We start from the raw sequence: 6,689 nt of genomic DNA, 5'->3' as shown, positions 1-6,689 counted from the left end.
CAGACTGTACACAGGCTCCCTGTGGGCAGGGCAAGTCCTCAGGCCTGGATCCCCAGCCCAGCTCAGGGTCCAGAACATAGAAGGGCCTCAGGAGTCCTGTGGAATGGACAGATACAATACCTTGCGCCCAGAGGCTTGTCTCAGCCCTCCGCTGCCAGTACCTTTGGGCTTCTAGAGTGGAATCTAGGCTCAATCTAGGCCGCAGCATGACCTGCCCCTTCCGTGGGATGGGGAGAGGACACAGGGACATCTGACAGCCAACTCTGAACGTGACACCGGCGCCATCTGAGTTGCATCGGCCCAGGAAGGAGAGTCATGGTGCCCGCACCCAGAACAATCCTCCAGGGCTCTGCATCCCTGGCCCCCCACTTCCTCAGCTCCTCGATGTTCCTCCTCCCCGGCTTGTTCCTCACCTGCCAGTACCTTCCGAGGCTCCGTGCAGGGCCTGTGGCCTCAGCAACACACAGCCCGCACCACCCATTCAGAACCTACCCCTGGGCTCAGAGGCACCCCTCAGCCTCAGGACGCCCAGCACCTTCAGGACATCACCAGAGGCACGGCCCACCTTCACTGCCAACTCCAAGCCAGAAAAATTCCCAAATTCCTTGGTATGCCTTCCAGACCCTCCCAGTCTGGCTCTGATTAACCTTCCCGGCCATTTCATCCAGGTCTGGAATGGGACCTTGAGTGGTGGCTCTGTGCCATGTCACCCAAACTGAGCCGAACCACGGTTCTAGAATGCTGACCATGGATCCAGGAGGGGCTGCGGCCACTGTGCTCGCTCCTGAGGCCATGCCAGTGTAGTTCACGCTTGTCGAAGGGGGTCTGGGTTCTCTACCCAGGTCCCTCAACCTGTCCAGTTCCCGGGACAGCTGGCTGGTTAGCTCCAGGACCAATGGTGCCGGCTGCTCCTGCAGGTCACCTGGGTCATCGAGGTTGGTGGCTTGGAGGTGGGAGCCTGCCCTTCCTGCAGACACCCAGCGCTTTTTCACTGGTTCAGTTCATTATTGCTCCCCCCATTTCACACCCACCTCTTGCCCCCACTGCCCACCTGAGGAGTTTAGACTCACTCAGAGGCATGGATTATTTAAGGAGCGGCCCTGGGGTGCCTGGGTGGCTCAGTTGGTTAAGTGTCCAACTCTTGATTTCGGCTCAGGTCATGATCTCAGGGTCATGGGATTGAGCCCCAGGTTGGGCTCCCGCTGGGCATGGAGCCCACCTGGGATTTTCTTTCTCCCTCTGCCCTTCTCCCACTCCACACTCTCTGTCAAAAAATAAAAAGAAAGGCTTAAAGAGCTTAAAATGCTCTTTAAGTAGCTTTCCTGTCATAGAAGGTCAAATCCCACACTCCCTATCACTCCCTGTTGCTCTGCTTCTTTTGTCAAATCCGACCTATTTGCTTTGCAAAGGCCAGTAACTGAGTTCCACTTTTCCTCATGTATGGAATGGAGATCATGACAGAGTCACTCTCCCATGGTGGGTGTGCACATTAAATGGGAGAGTAACGTGTAAGGGCTACAAACATTCTTACTCTTTTTTTTTTTTTAACAGATTTTATTTATTTATTGGACAGGGAGAGATACAGCGAGAAAGGAAACACAAGCAGGGGGGTTGGTGAGGGAGAAGCAGGCTTCCTGCCGAGCAGGGAGCCCAATACCGGGCTCGATCCCAGGACCGTGGGATCATGAACTGAGCCAAAGGCAGCTGCTTGATGACTGAGCCACCCAGGTGCCCCAACATTCTTGCTCTTGACCAAAGACCTTTGCTATGGTTACCTGCTGCCTTGACCAATCACTTCCTTTTCCCTGGAAACAGCCTGTTCACTTCCTCCAGGAAGCCTTCCTTGCTACCTACCACTGGCATTCCTTTTCCTCCTGAGAGACCTGGTATGCGTCTCTGTTTACTTTGATGTCGTCTTCCCCACGTTACTAAGGCACCCACGCAGTTACCAAGTATTTCTTGAGCACTTATTGTGTGTCAGCATTAGGCTTGAAGTTATAGATGAAACTCAGTCCCTTGCCCCTTAGATCATAGTTTAATTAGGAAGATGGGCCTGTTAACCACTAAAATATAATGTGAGAAATGCTCTGAACGAGGGTCCCAAAGACGGGACATCAAAGTCTGTAGAGAATAGTGGGTACTATGAAGGAAGTCTTCCTGGAAGAGGCAAACTGAAGGGTGAAGGATGAATTAATTCTCCAGGTAGACAAAGTAGGAAAAGGCTTTCAAAACAAGGAATAGAAGCACCTGGGGGGCTCAGTGGGTTAAGCCTCTGCCTTCGGCTCAGGTCATGATCTCGGGGTCCTGGGATGGAGCCCCTGTCGGGCTCTCTATTCAGTGGGGGAGTCTGCTTGTCCCTCTCCCTCTTCCCCTCCCCGCTGCTCATGCTCTCTCTCTCTTTCTCTCTCTCTCAAATAAATAAATAAAATATTAAAAAGAAGGCACAGCATGTGCAAAGGAAAGGGGTGCGGACTTCAGACACCAAGGCTAAACGGGGAAGAAGAGCAAACAGTCCAGCACATCTGAGAGTCCAGGAGCTGGGGAAAGGAGGCACACAGGCTGAGGGGAGCCGGGGGGTCTGGCCTTGGCAGGCTTTTTCTGCTGAGCTGAGATGCTTGTGAACCAAAGGGAGTGGGTACAGAGTTTTAAGTAGGGGAGTCCCTGAGCCTCTGGGCATAAACACGTCTCCCTCTGAGTGCGGGCGACCTCTCCGCTTCAGGGCTCTTGTGGTCCTTGGCATGAGTAAGTCTCGTGCTTTCTCTCCTCTGCTTTCAAGCCCTAAGGAGGCTGGATGAGCTCATTGCCCTGCAGCCCAAATAGGGGGAAAGTTGGAGGGACACAGGCAGGGAGGGATACCCAAGCAGGAACGGCTGGGCTGGGCAGTCACATGGCTGACTGTCTCAACAGCTCTGCCCTGGGCTGCAAAAGAGGGCTTTGTGCGCAGTCTGGAGGCATCCAAAGGAGCTCTCACTAGCAGCCCTGGAGCAGCAGGGGGCATTCAGGGAGTGGGGGCTGCTGGGGAAGAAGTGTCAGAATTTAGGACCTGGATGCTATGTGTGCGTGTGTGCGCACACGGGCCCACGTGTGTGGTATATGTGTGATGTGTGTGTGTGTGTGTGTGCATGATATGTTTGTGCGTGCGGTGTGTGGTGTGGGGGGGTATGTATGTATGTATGTATGCGGTATTTGTGTATATGTATGTACATACACGGGAAATCTCCAGGGGTGCATGAGGGTATAGCTTTTTCAAGGGGGAAATGAAGACACCGGGGGAAAGCATTTATCTTTAGCAAGCTAAAGCCCAGGAGGGGACAGAGCAGTGTGTTCCCAAGCCTCCCCCTTGCCCCAACCCGCCTGCACTCAGCCTCAGTCAAGCACAGCACCTGCTGAGAGCTTAATGGCCTGTGACAGGCTGTGGGGCTCCAGGGAAGACGCAGGCAGCCAGCTGAAACCCATTCCTGAGGCTGATGCGGCCTTGCCACCCCAACCCGTGTGTGCACACCACCTCCCAGCCTCCTTTGCCCCCCAATTTGTCCTCTACCACACTACCGGTCTTTGGGAGGCCCTGTGCGGGGTGGGGGGGTGCTGTCCAAGTCGGGGGCATGGAAGGGCAGAGGCCACACTAGCAGTGTCAGTGCCCTTCATTGCCAGTCCCTGATTTAAGGGGAGAAAGCTGCAAAAGTCCCTCGTAGGAAGACTCGGCTCCCCTGTCCTCTCCCAAACAGCTAAAATTTTCCCACTTGTCCCTCAGCTGGAAATCCCACAAAAGCCCTCTTGTAGGAGGACTCAGTGCTGCCGCCTGCCCCCTTCAGCGGTTGTGGGGGCCAGCCCTCAGGTGGCTGTCTGTCTTCCTGCCCATCACCTTTCCCAGAAAGTCTCCCCTATTTGCCTGCTGTATACCCCTGCCCCTTTGCAGTCTGGTCCGGGAGTCCTGCATGTTTTCGGGCCTCACAGTGTCATTACACAAAGGTACATCGCTCCGAGGGGAACACAGGGAGACCAAAGCAAACACATCCATCAGCGTGCGCTAAGCAGAGCAGCTGCCCTAGGGCCGCCAAGGCGGCTGGAGGACGAGACAGTAAATCTGTGTCAGCCTTGTCGTGGGTGGCCGGCGAGGACGTCAGCGTGCAGCATAAACAGCTCTTTCTTTTTCAGCGTGCGAACGATCAGGTTTCAAAGTTGGCATTCTCGGGGATTGGGCAACGTTTGTGCCAGGCCCTGGCACGCACCCCACTATTCAGGAAGGACTCAAGGTCACCAGAGGCAGGCATCAGGTGGGGCGGGGAGGGAAGCAGCCTGGGAAGCTGGGAACCAAGAGGGAGAGGTGGGGCTGGGCTGACCGGATGGTACAGGAGGCAGGAGGGAGGCCCCTGGGAGGCTGGGAGGGAGCAGAGGGAGGGATTGTGTTTCTGGGGGAGGAGGGGGTCCCCTCCACAGAGCCAAGGCCCAGGTCTGGGCAGGAGGTACTAGAAGGGAGCCAGCCGGGCACAGCCAGAGCCCAGGAACCGTGCCAGGCTGCGTCTGAGGACACGCCCGGAGTGTGAGCACACCGCCAGCATGTGGGGCCTCACAGCTCGGGTCACTCCTTTCATCTCCACACGGCTGTGGGCCCTTCTCGAGGACCACTGGGGCCTCTGCTGCAGTGCCCAGAGAAACCCAAACAGTCTGGAGAGGACTGACAGGTTTCTGGGTGGGAATAAAGAGAACAAATTGTTCCTGCGTAGCCAGCTGCCCTGCCCACGGCGACCTTTCTTCCGCGACCTGCTTCCGGACGTGAGCTGCCTCTTGAGAGCCCCCCACTACTGCACTTGCTCTGTTACTAAGCTTTCTTTTACCCGTCACCGGGAGTGCTATTTTGTAACCCACCACGCAGGAGCCCACTCGGATCCAGTCCTCCCATCAAACGGCAGCACGAACCCCTCCTTTCTTCCCACCAGCTTTATCCCTTCCTCCCTTCAGCAGAGAGCCCCCATCCTAGGAACCTGGGAAAAGAAGACAAAGGATAGGCCCAAAGCTTGCCTGAGGCCTTAGTCCTTACGAAAGCCTGAGAGGGCAGGACATCGGCTTGTTTGTCTCTGTGTCCCCAGAAATGAGCACAGGGCCTGCTGCATGGTCAGCCCTCCCCAGATCGTTCCTGAGCTGGCCACAGAACACTCTGAGGATGTGGGAAGGGGTCGCGTGAGAGTACAGGATTCTCTTTCCTCACTCTTCTGCCTTCTCTGGGTTTGGCTTTCTGTCTCCCCACCCTATGCTCTTCTGAGGGCTCCAACAGGAGTGAGCCACCACCCTCCCCAGACCCTCACAGGGCAAATCTGAAAGAGAGCTGGCTGAACGTCCACTACTCTTGTCTTAGTTTCCCCACTATCTTCGAAGGCTCCCTTCCATAGGTCTACATTAGTGATATATTTAGTTTATGTCTCACTGGGAGTCATAGCCAAGTCCACAGCCAATGGTCTATAAGGCCCAACTCCCTGACTTCATTTCCACCACTCTTCCCTTTCTCACTCGGCTTAAGCACTTGGCCGCCTCTCTGCCTTTCAAATTGCCAAATGATCACCTCAGGGCCTTTGCACTTGTCATTCTTCCTTCCTAGACCTCTCTTCTGCCAAATAGATACCTGCATGGCTCACCCTCTCACCTCCTTCAATTCTCAGCTTTAACGTCACCTTCTCACCAAGGCCTTTCCTCTTTCCCAAACCCTCCCCAAATTGCAACCCCACCACACATTCCCAGTCCCCCTTCCCTGCTTTATTTTCCTCACTTCTCACTTTCTCATATACTGATTTTTTGGTTATGTGTAGTTTGTGTTTCCCTCAGTAGAATGTCAGGGTAGAAAGGCAGGCATTTCTGTCTCTTTTGCTTACTGCTATATCCCCAGCATCTACAACAATGCCTAGCCACATAGTATGTACTTAATAAATATTGGTTGAAAGAATCAAGGGGAATTTTTACTTTCTGTCCCTCTTGATTTTTCACAGGGCAGAAGCTCTAGGGCGCTCAGTTGCGTGCACTGTGAACCAAAGCTCATTCTGCCTCTGTCCTCTGCTGGAACCCCAGCCCCAGTCTTCTGGACCAGATCCATCTTCCCCTTCATTCAGCAGCGGGGGTGGGGTTAGCCACGCCTCCTTTGCTGTCCCACCCCTTGACTGCAGGCAGGAATGGGAGTTACAACCGGAGGAGGGACCGCTGGTCACTGCGTGTGACTTTTCCTTTAGTCCGAGAAAAAGTCACCCTAAATAGTGCTTCTTGAAGAAAAGAAAAGGTGCACACTGGAATCACCAGTGCGGCTTTCTCAAAGCATTTTATTTTATTTTTTATTTATTTGTTATTTTGAGAGAGTGCACGCACAGGCCAGTGAACACGGGAGGGGCAGGAGCAGAGGGAAAGGAAGAGCATTTCAAGCAGGCTGCATGCCTATAGCACAGAGCCCCTCGCTTGATCCCATGTCCTTGAGATCATGACCTGAGTTGAAATCAAGAGTCAGACGCTTAACTGACTGAACTACCCAGGCACTTCAAAACATTTTAATTTCCAGATTGCATCCCCAGAGATTCTTAGTCAACTGTCTGGGCTGAGGACTATGTACCTTTTTTTTTGTGAAACTTCTTTAGTGATTCTAATGTTAACCAGGCATTACCAGGGATCCAGGTAATGCCCTGCCTGTGTTCTGGTATCCCTCGATGTGCCAA

This window comes from Mustela lutreola, chromosome 6 (genome assembly GCF_030435805.1).
Source record: "Mustela lutreola isolate mMusLut2 chromosome 6, mMusLut2.pri, whole genome shotgun sequence".
NCBI classification, from domain to species: domain Eukaryota; kingdom Metazoa; phylum Chordata; class Mammalia; order Carnivora; family Mustelidae; genus Mustela; species Mustela lutreola.
This window is presented reverse-complemented; position numbering follows the sequence as displayed.